This window comes from Neovison vison, chromosome 11, assembly GCF_020171115.1.
Source record: "Neovison vison isolate M4711 chromosome 11, ASM_NN_V1, whole genome shotgun sequence".
Taxonomy (NCBI): domain Eukaryota; kingdom Metazoa; phylum Chordata; class Mammalia; order Carnivora; family Mustelidae; genus Neogale; species Neogale vison.
Window position 1 is genome coordinate 34211082 of NC_058101.1, and position 13742 is coordinate 34224823.

The 13742-nt window shown below is 40.0% G+C and overlaps 1 protein-coding gene across 10 annotated transcripts in view; it reads left to right on the forward strand.

Annotated features, from left to right (window-relative positions):
- APBB2 (amyloid beta precursor protein binding family B member 2) overlaps window positions 1–13742 on the forward strand; it is a 374503-nt gene that overhangs the window by 65641 nt on the left and 295120 nt on the right. For all 10 annotated transcript variants that reach the window (XM_044224322.1, XM_044224331.1, XM_044224328.1 and 7 more), the window contains exon 2: window positions 5061–5218. The gene's annotated coding sequence lies outside the window, so the exon portion shown is untranslated. The remainder of the gene's footprint in view (window positions 1–5060; window positions 5219–13742) is intronic.

The following is a 13742-nucleotide window of genomic DNA, read 5'->3' on the forward strand; positions in this document are numbered from 1 at the left end:
TAAAAAAAACAAAACCAATTGGACAACCCAGACTAAAAATGACATCTACCACTTTGTGCTGCGAAACTTCCTCAAGAACCATGTAAAGTGGGGCGCTGGCTTGGTGGCTCAGTCGGTTAAGCTCTGCCTTCGACTCGGGTCACGATCTCAGTGTCCTGGGATCGAGCCCCCAGTTGGGCTCCAAGCTCAGCTTGAGTCTGCTTGTCCTTCTCCCTCTACTTCTACCCCTGCTTTCTTTCTCTCTCAATTAAGTAAAATCTTCGTTTAAAAGTCCTTGTAGGAAGGGACTGGGTCTCCTCTCCATGGTTGGGTCCTCAGTGCCTTATCTGACAGCATTGCCGTTTCTTAGTAAATATTTGTTGAATGAACATATAGTGTTAAGTTTCTATAATGTTTTCTTCTTTGGTTTTATCAGTTGGCAATCCCGGGGACTTGGCTGAGAGTACCACCCCAGTTTCACAAATGAGGAAACAAAGGTTAAAAAGGTTAAATTAGTTATTCCACAAAGCCGCAGGTCCTAAGTAGCAGAGCTAGGACTACAAGCTCTTAATCTGCTCATTTCTTCATCCCCTGTTCTTTCCAGAACAGCCTTTAAAACCTTAATAAGCCTAAATTCCCGCTCTTTGCTCCTGGAGTGGAAACCCTATGTCCTTGAGAGCATGAGAGGGGAAGTTACCATATGAAACCTTTCCAAATTACCTAATGGCCTCCCCATCAGTGACAATTTTTGTTGGGTGCCTGTTGGATTATTCATAATAGATCTTTCTAACTTGCCTGTGATGGGTGCCTGTTATGCATTCTTTTTGGGGGAAAAAACCAACCAAACAAAAAATTTTAATGCAATCTTCTTTTCTCCCAAACATTTTAAGGTGTAAATTGATTAATACTGTGAATCTACGTTTTTAAAGTCAAATTTCCAGGAGAGCTTGGGTGGCTTAGTCACTTAAGCACCTGACTCTTGGTTTTGGCTCAGGTCATGATCTCGGGGTCGTGGGATCGAGCCTCGCATCGGGCTCTGAGCTCAGTGCAGGTTCTGCTTGTCTCTTTCCCTCTGTTCCTCTCTCTCTTTCTCTCAAATCAATCAGTCTTTAAAATAAAATTTCCAAGGTGGTGAGAGGAATGTTCTCCAGTGTATTTTTGCCTGGTCCTGCGGGTCATTTTGAGATAGAAATTTCTGAAGTGTTGAATTGGCTTGGCTGGTATTTCTGGACTCGAGCTCAAGAAGGAGAAACCTTCCCGGTGATATTAGAATAGCAAAAATACAACGCCGGCCAAACACTGAAGAGTCTCAAATTGTGGCAAACGTCTGGGTGCACATTTTGCCAAAGGCATTCTACTGAAGCTAAAGACGGAGTAACACGCAGCCGAGGTTTCAAGAAAGAATTTCCAAATCTGTGAAATCTGATCTAATCCTAATTTATGTTTCTTTTCTGTTGGGAAAGATCATTTGGTAGCTCCAGCAAGATTCTGTCCGATTGGATTAGTGGGTGAGATTTAATCCTCTCAGACCACTGCATCTGGACGTAACCATCATTACCTTACAAATAACTTTAGAGAGTTACTCAAACAATACCCCAAAGCTTTGATTTCACTGCGACACAGCAACACGAATCTAATTCCCTTTGCCCGCTGTGGACATTGACCTTGAATATTAGAACAGAGACATCGAGGGGAATAAATAAATTGCCAGTATTGTGTTTCCTCCAGGATCCAGCCATGGGAATGGACGGTAGGGACTCGAGGAGCAATTTTGCGTGGATGAAAAAACAAAAAACCAAACCAAAACAAAACCCTGCATTTTCTTTTTTCTCCGGGTGCCTGGCTTCTCAAATGAGGCGAGACGAGCTGTCATGTTTGTTCTGGCTCTTACAAAGCGAGATCACATTCTCCCTCGACGGGGCTTTTTTTTTTTATTAGCAGCCTCACAGCCCATGCCTTTGTTGTCCGGCTGCACAGTAGGACAGGCTCTCGAGCAAAGCGCTCCGTGCAGGTTTTCCAGGGAGCGTTTGACATCCGTCCTCTTCTCTCCCCCAGCTTTTCAGACTATGCACATCGTGTGGGACTCTCGGGTTTCTGATTGGGGCGGCGGGGATGCTGCAGGTGGCTGTTAAGAAAGATGTAGGGGTTTTTGGGTAAATTGGAAGGGGAGGTGAACCATGAGAGACTATGGACTCTGAAAAACAATCTGAGGGGTTTGAAGTGGCGGGGGGGTGGGAGGTTGGGGTACCAGGTGGTGGGTATTATAGAGGGCACGGCTTGCATGGAGCACTGGGTGTGATGAAAAAATAATGAATACTGTTTTTCTGAAAATAAATAAATTCGAAAAAAAATTAAAATCCACATAAAAAAATAAAAAAATAAATAAAATTAAAAAAAAAAAAAAAGAAAGATGTAGGGGTGAGCAGCATTTCAAATAACTTCAGAGAAAAGAGGGAAATCTTGCTCCCTCTCTGAGGTTTGTATCAGACAGAAGACAGGAAGTATTAGGATTTTGTTGGGTTATTTCTCAGCGACTCTTACTTAGTTGATTTTTGAAACCACTCATGTCTCCGCACTATGATTTGGGTCATTTGGTCGAGAAGAGGCTGTGACCCAATGCCATCATGCGTCACTTGTTTCCAGTGGGTGGGGTGAGCACCCATCCTTCTTACCTCTTGCAGGTGGGCTCAGGGCAAGGATTGCGTTCCCTTGTTGAAAACCTTTTGTCCTGCTTTGAGCTGTGGACATGCGCTGTTGTCCACAGGGCAAGTAGTAGGACCAGCGAGCTTTCAGTGTGATCGGCAGTTTCTGGTCAGGACACCTGCTGCCTGAGCACAGTGCGACCATTGTTTCTCTGATTGAGCATGCTCCGGGCACAGCCACCACATCTTTTTTAGTCTGCACTTGAGTCTTTGTTTTTTTTTTTTTATTTTTTCCCCCTGCATGCATTTCATTTTTGGTGGAACAAATGTCTGTCTTGTTCTTCTGGTTTTGCGGGTATGAATTTAATGTGTGCGTGTTTCCTACCAACTTGTATTTTGAAGTGTGCCTGCTGAGCCACGTTGCCGTGGGAAGAGGCCTGGGTCAGAGTGAAGGCAGGTGATCTGGGCTTTGATCCCTGATCCTCTCGTCCCTGCTGCGTGGCCTCAGGAAAGCCATTGAGACTCTTAGGGCATCCAGGGTCTTCATTTGTAATCTGAGGGAGTTTTGGGGTTCTAGGAATGATGGCTTGCCACGTCCTCTAGTGTTACAATTCCACCACTGTGTTTTGTGTTTTCTGGGATGCCGAGAGTGTCAAAAATGGAGGGGGTCAAGTGTTCACGAGGGTTGGGCTCCTGTGAGACAGTAAGTAACACCAGGAGGCGCTCTTTTTAATTAAGCAAAAATTAATAGGGTATGGTCAGTGATAGAGAGGTTTGGATGCAATCAGTTAAAGGAGGAAAATACCTATGGTTTTCTTGTCTCTTTGTGGCAAGTTTGCAGTAAACAAACACACGTTTCTTACTTCTAGGAAACTAGTGTTCTTTGGCCCTGGAAATGTTATTTGGACACTTGGGTTTTGAACGTCTAAATTAGGAATTATTGAGCTCAGATAAATGAAGACTTCTTAATTTATTAGCTCTTATTGTTCAAATGAGAAGAAACCCACAGATCAGGCCAATATAAGAGGGGCACCAGTTGCTGATTTGTGTCCCCATCATGTTTAATAAAAATCTTATTGAAAAATATTCTGGTTCTGTAAATGATACATAGGAGTTGTGGAAAATTTGGAAAACACCAAGAAGGAAAGACAAATAAGCTTCTAATTCCATGACCCAGAAATAGTTCTTTCATCGTACTTTTGTGTCTTTAATTATATACTTAGTTTGTAGAAAAAAATTGGGATCATACCATACATATATAACTTTCCTGTGCTCCTTTCAAGATGATTTTTGGGCCCGAGCTTTCAAGAGAAGGTGGAGATTAATGTAATATTATGCTTGGCACTCTTGTGACAGGGTCTGTTTTGCCTTACAGAAATAGAATTGTAGTCCTAGTATCTGAAAATAACATTTGTCCTGTTCCCTCTTGAACAGACTTTTCAATAGTTAGCATATATAGATGTTGTCATATTGAATAGTATAATGAACAAATGAGGACTTCCTAATTTATTTGTTTTAATAGTTCACTGATTGCTTTTCTAAGGTTTCCTCACTTTGGCTTTCTGTACCAGAATTGCTAGCTGTAATATCAGTGAGCAGAAGTTATTTTAACACTGTTTTTCTAGACGCCTTCATTCCTCAAGCTGAAGCATGGTTGCTGGCGTGGGCTAGGCCACAGCTTTGGCACGAAGGAGGATGGTTAAATTCCTTTTGCCCAAATATATGATGCATTTGATAATATTTATAATTTACTTGTTGAATATTGGTTTAATATGTCATTTTTTTCCATTGGGAAATGAAAGATGATTAGTTTCCCCTTTTGGATTATTTAGCCTATAAAATTTTCTGTTACACCATTTGCTTTGCATCGAAAATGCATTCTAAATCCCGAACCACATTGGAATTCTTTATGACCTTCCCTTATGTGTCTTTCCGTGGTGCCCTTTGAAGTCCTGAAATGTTTTTATATTTGATTGAGATTAAATCTGGGTTTCATTTTACTTTTTAAAACATATTGAGCAAGTTAATTTTCTGTTCGAGTTCCTAAGGGGAATGATTCTAGCCCTCTGTGTCCCAAGAATTCAGACTGAGCCTTGCCAGAACATTCCTGTGGTTTTCCACAGGGCAGATCACTGTGTTCATGAAATTTTAGTTGTAGCTTGTGTTTTCTGTGGTTAATTAAAACATCTGGCTTTTGCATTTTCCACAAACAGAGTCTAATCGTTTGGCCGAACCTTTTCAATAATGATTAAATGCCTCAGTCCTTTAGGATAGCCCGGACTTGTCCTTTGGACACCTTACTTGCTGTTGTCTCTGTTCATTAATGACTTTAAACAGTTGGAAAACATTTGGGGTTATCCTGCCAAACACAGACAAATGAGAGAGAGAGAGAGAGAGAGTTGATGAATCCGTCCAATGGCTCTGGCTTTTCCCCTGCAGGTCGGAGCTGCTGTGGGTGAGCTGCTGTGGTCTGTGGCCAAGCATGCTGCTGTGGCCGGATCTGGCCAGCCGTGGAACAGAAACATTTGCTGGATGGAAAATCCATAAAAGAAAGCTCCTGTGAAAGCCGGAGACAGACGCTAACTAAGTAAAATCAGGTTAGTATCAGAGAGGCTGAATGAAGCGGATCGGGTCAGCTGGGGAAAGGCTGTTTGGTTTATTCCAGAACATGTTTCTGGAACAGCCCCAGATAGCCCTTCCCAGTTATTAGAGAGTCCTAGCATTGCAGACAAGGCTGGTAGATCCTGACGTATCTCCGTGCGCGGTGAATCGTCATCTTTCTTCTTCGTCCTCTGCCCCGTCCCCTTGCCCATCTTCCTCTCCTCTTTCAGAGAAGAGCAAGTCTTTAGCACCGTGTATGAAAGAGGCCCCAGCCAGAGGCTCCCCATAACAACCACGGTGATCTTGGCTTGACTTTGGAGAGAAACCCTCTTCTTGAGAAAGCATGGGCTCACGCTGGTGCCTTCAGACTTTCCCTCCTTCTTGTCTTCACACTGGGAAGCGGGGAGTCACGGAGACCTGCCATTTCTGGTGGGGGCGCTTCGGCCCTGGTTTGCGTGGCAAGATTTTACTTACTCTTATCTCCCCTTAGACAAAAGCTAGCAACATGTTCATTTTTGGCAGTGCAAGCATTTGGCATGAAGATACTCCCGTAGCACAGGAGAAAAGAAGTGTCCTGAAAATAATAGGAGTATAGAGTAATGCAGAATGGCCTGACGGTAGACCAGCAGAATGAACTGATGCAGGAAGGTGGGGATAATTCCTTCTGAGAACGTGTGCTCTCCCCACAGTAGAGGCACAGAACACAAGCTGTTGGGTCTTCAGGGGGTAACTCAGCATTAGACATCATGAACAGTCCATGAAACTCACCAGACAGGAGCGCGTCAGCAGTCTTGAGACCCCGTCAAATAGTGACCGTCTGTTGACCTCACCCGCCCACCATCCCTTTACCCCTTTCAGATTTTCCCTGGGCAGTTAGTCACCCTTCCTTTGTTGTCAGCCTGTATGGTAAGGGGAGGTGACCTCACTGGCTCTGTCAAGGGCATGTGACATAAGTGTGGTTAGTCAGGGTCACAAGGATGGGTTTATGGAGGACTCCGTATTTTCACTGACCATTGTGAAAACTGACCACTGTTGAAAAGACCATTTTCCTTTTCGTAGGTTTGTTAAGCTGGAGTGGCTAGTTTCCCCGCTTTGCCATCCTTTAAGGAAAGCCTTTCTGAGAATAAAGTTAACACAGAGAAGATTAGTGCAGGGAGATGCAGGAAGTGAGATGAAGGAGGGGGGAGACACAGACACACGCACACACACGCACACATACCCATGACCCCAGGGGCACACACACACACACACACACACACACACACACACCTATGACCCCAGAGGCAACACACACACACACACACACACACACACACACCCATGACCCCAGAGGCAGCACCACCTAAAGCCAGCAACCCTGGCTTCACTTTCTGGGCAGGTTAGGGGGTTCGTTTGAAATAGATCCCCATCACTTAGATCTAGACAGGTCCTGTTGGGAAGGCCTCCTTCTAGTTGTGAGGCCTGAATGGGGAGATGATTGGCGCTCCCTGTCTTCAGGGGCTCCCAGCAGAGGGGATGGGCCGGATCCGTACTCTGACACACAGTGTGAAAAATGTTTCACTAGCGGTGAGAGCTAAGTTCTCTGGGAGTAGGGGTACAATTATGAATTCTGCTGGGTTTTGGAGAGACTGGCAGAGCGCTGTTATTTAACAAAGGGAGAAGTAGAATTTAGTCCTTGGTAACATTTAACGAAATACATTTAATTCAATTACTTGCTTTTTGAGTCTGGAAGAAAGAGAGGCTTTCTAGAGCTTGCAGTTAAAGTAAAAAGCAGATAAGGAAGATAATTTCAGAGCTCCACTAGTAGTAGAATCCTAGTGTTTACTGTAAACACAATTGTGTTGGGAGCAGCCAAATGAGAGGTTATCAGAAAGCTGTCCAGAGTTTATTTAAACAGCGCAGGCTGCCGACTCCTCTTCTCACTAAAACCTCAGTTGGCTTTCTGTTCAAGCAGAATTCTAAGCACATCATGAATTTTAAAATTTATTTCTTCTTCTTAATGTTAGGCTTTATTATTAGTCATTTTTAAAATAATTGACTGTGCCTTTTTACTTTTAATTTTTATTTATTTAATTAATTAAAAATATTTTTTATATTTATCATATATATATTTGTTATTTGTTTATTTGTTTGTTTTTGAGAGAGAGACAGAGAGGGGGTGGGCTGGGAGGAGTAGAAATAGAGGGAGAGAGAGAGAATCTTAGGCAGGCTCCACGCCCTGCATGGAACCCAGCATAGGGCTCTATCTCACGGCCCTGAGATCATGACCTGAGCGGAAATCAAGACTAGGATGCTTAACCAGCTGGGCTGCCTAGGTGCCCCTGTTTGCTTTTTCAAATTAACAGATTTTATTTTGGGAGGGGAGTTTTAGGTTACAGAAAAATTGAGCAGAGAGTATAGAATGTTCCCACATACCCCAGCTACCACTCAGAGTTTTCCCTTTTAATATCTTGCATCAGTTTCGTACACTTGTTACAGTGGATTAGCCAATATTGATACATGATTATTAATTAAAGTTCATAGTTTACACTAGGGTTCACTCTTTGTGTTGTACATTATGTGGCCTTTGACAAATAAATGATACGTATGTATCATTATAGAGTCACACAGGATGGTTTCAGTGTCCTAAAAATTCCATGTTCTGATTATTCATCCATTTTCCCTTCTCTCTGAATTCCTGGCAACTATTGATCGTTATCTTGTCTCTGTAGTTTTGCCTTTTCCAGAATGTCATGTTTGGAGTCACACATCATGTAACCTTTTCAGATTGGCTTCTTTCACTTAGAAATAAGCTTTTAAGATTCCCCCATGTTTTTTTGTGGCTTGATAGCTCATTCCTCTTCAGTGCTGGATAATATTCAATTGTCTGGACGTGCCACAGTTCATTTATCCATTCACTGATTGAAGGATATCTTGGGTACTCCCCAAAGTTCGGTAGTTGTGAATAAAGCTGCTGTGAACATTCATGTGGCTTTTACGTGGACATAAAGTTTTAGTTCCTTTGAGAAAATACCAAGGAGCATGATTTCTGGATTGTATGGTAGAATTATGTTTAATTTTGTAAGAAACTGCCAAACTGTCTTCTAAAGTGACTGTACTATTTTGCATTCCCACCAGCAATGAATGAGACTTTGTTTTGCTCCATCTCTGCCAGCATTTAATGTTGTCAGTGTTTTAGATTTTAACCATTTTAATAGGTATATGTGGCATTTCATTGTTATTTTATTTGCAGTACCCTAATGATGTATGACATTGAGCCTCTTTACATGTGCTTGTTTTCCACCTGTTTATCTTCTTCGGTGAGGTACCTGTTCAGATCTTTGCCCATTTTTAAATCAGATTGTTCATTTTCTTATTGTTGAGCTCTAAGAGTTTTTTGTATGTTTTGGATACCAGTCCTTTATCAGATAAGTCTTTTGTGGAAATGTTCTCCCTGTTCTGTGGCTAATTTTTTTTCACTCTTTTGACATTGTCTTTCTCATAACTGAAGTTTTTAATTTTAATGAAGTCCAGCTTATCAATTATTAGTTCTTTTGTGGATTGTTGTGATTGTATCTAAAAGTCACTGCCACCCCAAGGTCATCCAGATTTTCTCCTTATTTTCTAGAGTTTTATAATTTTTTTACATTTAGCCCTATGGTCTCCAGGTATTTTGAATTAATTTTTGTGAAAGCTGTTGAGGTCTTTGTCTTTGTCTAGATTTATAGTTCATGTGTGAAATTATAGTTATTCTAACACCATTTGTTGAAAAGACAATCCTTTATTTATTGAAAGGTATTGGCTCCTTTGTCAAAGATCAGTTGACAATGGTTGCATGGGCCTATTTCTGGGCTCTCTGTTCTGTTCCATTGATCTATTTGTTTATTCTTTGAACAGTGCCACACTGTCTTAATTACTACAGCTTACAGTAAATCTTCAATTCAGATAGTGTTAGTCCTCTGACTTTGTTCTTCTCCCTCTGTATCGTATTGGCTATTCTGGACTTGCTTCTCCTTGTAAACTTTAGATCAGTTTATCAATATCCACAAAGTAATTTGCCAAGATTTTGATTGAGATTGTATTGACTCTATAGGTCAGGTTGAGAAGAACTGATATCTTGACAGTATTGAGGCTTCCAATCCATTAATGTGGCACTCTCCCTTTATTTAGAACTTCTTGATTTCTTTCATCAGTTTTATGGTTTTCCTTATATAGATCTTGTATTTATATCTAAGTATTAGATACGTATCTAAGTATTTCATTTATTTTGATGCTAGAATAAATAGTATTATATTTCAAATACCAGTGTTTATTGATGGTGTGTAAGAAAGCAAATGACTTTTTTTATATTAACTTTGAATTCTGCAGACTTGCTCTGATTGCTTATTTGATCCAGGAGTATTTTTATTGATTCTTTGGGATTTTCTGCATACACAGTCATGTCATCTGTGAACACAAAGACTGATTTATTTCTTCCTTCTCAATCTATTCCTTTTCTTTTTTAGAGATTTTATTTATTGGACAGAGATACACAGCGAGAGAGGGAACACAGGCAGGGGGAGTGGGAGAGGGAGAAGCAGGCTCCTCGCTGAGCAGGGAGCCCGTTGTGGGGCTTGATCCCAGGACCCCAGGATCATGACCTGAGGGGAGGGCAGATGTTTAACAACTGAGCCACCCAGGCACCCCTGTTTCTTTTATTTTCTTGTCTCACCTTACTAGTGAGGACTACTAGTATGATGTTGAGTGGGAGTGGTGAGAAGTATCTTGCTTTGTTCTTCATCTTCATGAGAAGATGTTTCTCACCATTTAAGTATAATTTTAGCTATAGGATTTTTTGCAGATGTTCTTTATCAAGTTGAAGAAGTTTCCCCCTCTAATCCTGGTTTGCTGAGAGTATTTTTCGTGAATGGGTATTGGATTTTTATCAGATACTTTTTCTACATCTATTAATAGGATCAGATGATTTTTTTTCTTTTTTAGCTTATTGATATGAGGGCTTATATTAATTGATTTTTGAATGTTACACCAGCCTTTTGATGGGGATTGTGTTGAAACTCTAGATCAATTTGAGGAGTAATGCCATTTTGCCAATGTTAAGAGCTCTGATCCAGAGTGCCTGGGTGGCTCAGTGGGTTAAGTGTCACCTTTTGATTTTGCCTCAGGTTATGATTTCAAGGTTGTGAGAGTGAGGCCTGCATGGAGCCTGCTTAAGATTCTCTCTCTGTTCCTCCCCCCACCGCATGCCTGTGTGTGTGTGTGTGTGTGTGTGTGCGCGCGTGCGCGCGCTCTCTCTCTCTCAAAAAAAAAAAAAAAACTGGAAAAAAACAAAATAGCTCTGATTCATTAACATGGGATATATTTCCATTGATTTAGATCCTTTTCTTTTTTAAGATTTATTTATTTAGAGAGAGCGATAAAGGGAGGGGCAAAGAGAGAGGGAGCAAGGTAATCCTAAGCAGAGTCCCCACTGAGCAGGGAACCTGATGTGGGGCTCGATCCCACGACCCCAAGATCATGACCTGAGCTAAAACCAAGAGTCAGACACTCATCGGACTGAGTCACCCTGGTGCCCCTAGATCTTTTAAAATTTCTTCAACAGTGTTTTGTTGTTTTTAGGCAACAAATCTTGCACTTTGCTATTAAATTTATTCCTAAGTATTTTTTTCTTTTTGTTACTTTCATAAATGGAATCATTTTTAAAATTTCATTTTCAGAGTGTTCATTGCCAGAATATAGAAATACAGTTGATTTTTATAAATTGATCTTGTTTCCTTAAGCCTTGAACTTGTTTATCAGTACGGACAGTTTTTTATTGTGTTGCGACTTCCTTAGGATTTTCTGTATACCAGATTATGTCATCTGGAAATAGAGATAGTTTCATTTCTTGTTCAGTCTGGATGTTATTACCATTATATTTTACAGGGATTTGAAAACTTGGCTCTGATACGAGAAATACAAAGTAACGAGCTTTGGAGTTACTAATGAAATCATCCTATTATGTAGCTTTTGAAAAGAACAAAAGATGATAATTATGAAACTTATCTCCTTATCATCAAGTTAGTTACACAGTTGGTGAGCTTCTTCGCTACTCCTGTATCTTCTTTAGGGAAATACCTGTTCAAATTCTTCACTTATTTTCATATTGAGTTATTTGTCTCTAAGTCCCTTATCAGATACATCATTTGCACATATTTTCTCCCAGTCTGTGGCTTCTCTTCTTATTTTCCTAGTACTGTCCTTGAAGCTCAAAAGAATATATTTAAATTCCAGTTAACATACAGTGTGATACTAGTTTAAGGCGTACCATAAAGTAATTCGGCGCTTGCCTACAACACCCAGGGCTCATCACCTGCTTGACCCATCCCTCCAACCACCTCCCCTTTGATGACCATCAGTTTGTTCTCTGTAGTTAAAAGTCCGTTTCGTGGCTTACCTCTCTCTCTTTTTCTTTTGCTCATTTGTTTCTTAAATTCCACGCGAGTGAATTCATATGGTATTGGTCTTTCTCTGACCGACTTAACTTCAGTTAGCATTATACTCTCCAGCTCCATCCATGACATCGCAAACGTCAAGATCTCAGTCTTTTTTTTATGGCTGAGGAATATTCCATCGTCTCTGCATATCACATCTTATTCATTCATCAGTCAATGGACACGGGCTATTTCCACAATTTGGCTTCTGTAGCTATTGCTGCAGTAAATATCAGGGTACATGTATTTCTTTTGAGTTAGTATTTTTGTATTCTTTGGGTGAGTATCTGGTAGTGCAATCGCGGGGTCGTAGGGTAGCTCTATTTTTAACTTTTTGAGGAACCTCCATTCTGTTTTCCAGAGTAGATGCATCAGTTTGCTTTCCTACCAACAGTGTAAGAGGGTTCCTCTTTCTCCACATCCTTGTCAACCCCTTTGGTTTCTTGTGTTGTTGATTTTAGCCATTCTGACCGGTGTGAGGTGATATCTTACTGTAGTTTTGATTTGTATTTATCTGATGATCAGTGATATTGAGTGTCTTTTATGTGTCTGTTGGCCATTTCCAGGTCTTCTGCCCATTTTTTAATTAGATTATTAATTTTTTGAATGTTGAGTTTTAAAAGTTTTTAATTGTAATGAAGTTCCGTTCTTCAATCTTTTTTAAAGTTCATGATTTTGATGTTTCTAAGTATTCTCTACCTAACTAAAGGTCACTGAAGTTTTTCTCCTTGTGTTTCTCTCTAGAACTTTTGTCATCTTAGTCCTTAGACTTAGGGCTTTGGTCCGTTTGGGGTTAAGTTTTGGGTATTGTGTGAGGTTCAAGTATATGTTCATTTTTTTCCCTCCCGCAGCTATCCAATTGTTTCAAAACTATTTGCAGAGAAGACTGTCTTTTACCTTTTGATATATTTTAGCACCTTTGTAGGAAATCACTTGACCATAAATGTAAGAATTTCTCTCAGAACCCTCAGTTCTGTTTCGTTGATTATTTGTGCCTGTCCTTACACTTGTTCCATATTATACTTTACTTAGGTTTGCAATGCAGGTTTTTTTTTGTGAAAAAGTTTTGCCTAAGAAATGGGGTTAAGTCGCAATATGTCTCTCTTTATTTTTACTATCATATCTTTGCTTCTTTTCCTCTCCATTCCTATTTGAGTCACTCTCTTAGAAGTACTAGTCTTTGGCTATTTTTCTTTTGGATAAATGTGGAAATCTGAAATGGGAGAAGAGAATGCAAACCAATTTAGATGGATTTTCTAGATTACTGTATGCATTACTTTAAATTAAAAAATGCTCTGTTTTTCATAAAGATGGTAAGCATTCTAATGCCCGTTATCCATTGGAATAAAACTTTAAAATTTTCCATTACTTCTGTCTTAATCATTACCAATAACTACTGACTGAAGGATTTGCAAGTTTGGTATATTATCTCAAGAATTTCAAGAATTTTCATTAGTGATTATATGAATTGGGTCTAGTTTTACGTAAAGTGATACATTTCACAAAAACATTTTATTAAGTGGAAAATCTATGAAATAAAATGTTTTGGGTTTTGGTAACAGAGTACGATTTTATGTTTCATAGAAACTGAGCATTTTTCATAGTTCAATTAAAATGCCACCTGCATTTTTTTTTATATTTACCTGGGCTCTTTTTGTCTTTGAGTTAGTATAGTTCTCAATAAGCAACTATGCAGACATTAAAATAATTGGATCGGAAGTAAGAAGACTGCAAATTTTTATTTCTTCCTTAATTACAACTCTAAAAATCATGAATAGGTGTGATTTAGAAGGAAAAAAAAATCAGTGCTTTCTTTGGTGACATTTGGATTCTAGTTGGCCATTTTGTTTTGTCATTAAGTTATAATTTTGTCTGGGGATGACTTATTTTTAATTTGAAAAATCATAAACTTTTGGTCTCTGTAAAAATCAGAGACAGTTCTTTTCTCTCATGTACTGCTGGAAGCTAACTTCTGCCGCTGGGCTTTAATTGAGTATTAAAATCAAAATTAGATCTAGAATATGTTTTCTTGCAGTTCCGTTAGGAACAGTTTATGGTCAAGCCACGCTTC